The 1,034-nt window shown below is 30.4% G+C and overlaps 1 long non-coding RNA gene across 1 annotated transcript; it reads right to left on the reverse strand.

Annotated features, from left to right (window-relative positions):
• Nucleotides 1–307: 307 nt before the first annotated feature.
• LOC140450095 (uncharacterized) lies at nt 308–714 on the reverse strand. The gene is made up of 3 exons (XR_011951957.1): nt 593–714; nt 468–533; nt 308–397 (listed from the first exon to the last, which is right to left on the reverse strand). It is a non-coding gene; the product is annotated as an uncharacterized lncRNA (long non-coding RNA).
• Between the last annotated feature and the right edge of the window lie 320 nt (nt 715–1,034).

The raw sequence follows: 1,034 nt of genomic DNA on the forward strand, positions 1-1,034 counted from the left end.
CGAATAAACCTTTGAATTCCCTAGCTGAATACTTTTGGAATACATACTGTTAATTAAAATTTTCCAAAGGTGCTGTTTTTTATACCTACATACCTTCTTACTAATTTTGTGTTCCACATTTTTTAATGGGAGTGGAGATGCATGGTATGTCCTTTCCTTTTGATGTACTTGCCCCTTCATTAACATACTAAAATAATAATGTGTTACACAAACAAAACTTAATTATAATTAAATGAAAATTTGTAAACTATTGTGCAAACATGGTAATTAACTCATTATTTAGCTCTGGCACATCAAATCAACTAACCTGTTTCATTTCTTCAATCTCCACCTGTTCACTCTCCACCTATGTAAATTCTTCACTCTCCATTGGTGACAATATATCATTCTCAAATATCTGTTAAAAGAAGTTTTCTTTAATCATATACCATAATTAAAAAATTTAAATCTTTGATAAATCTACTGACCTTTAATTGGGTGTCCACTTCTTCACTAGTACTTGGTTCCATGTCATAGGTTGATAATTCTATTATCTGTGAAAAACAAAATTTAATGTAATGTATATAATAATACCTATAATATGAAAACTCACAGGGCCATCAGAATCATATACATTATGATCTCTCAACAATTCTGCAGGATTCATGATGTTCTTAATCTCCATCACTATCTCATCTGGAATTGTGGATCCCTGTCCACCTCCTGTCTTTTTCTGTTCTCGAGTATAATTGCTGTACACCTTGCGGGCATTCATTTTCATATGTTTCCATTGGATCTGCAATTGTCTTAAATCCCCATGCCTGCTATTTAATTCATTGAACCTAAACAAAAAAAGACAAAGTTGGGGAATTGTTAATTAAACAAGTTGAATAAATAAATATGAAATTTCTGTGTACTTTTTACAAAAATGTTTATATAGGTATTAATAATCAATAAAATTTTATTAGAACATATAAAATATCTCCCTTTTGATGAACTGCTTCCCATGCCTTTGTTTTTGATTTATTGGAGTTTGCATTTAAAGATTTCTCCTC

This window comes from Diabrotica undecimpunctata, chromosome 9 (assembly GCF_040954645.1).
Source record: "Diabrotica undecimpunctata isolate CICGRU chromosome 9, icDiaUnde3, whole genome shotgun sequence".
In the NCBI taxonomy this organism is placed as follows: Eukaryota; Metazoa; Arthropoda; class Insecta; order Coleoptera; family Chrysomelidae; genus Diabrotica; species Diabrotica undecimpunctata.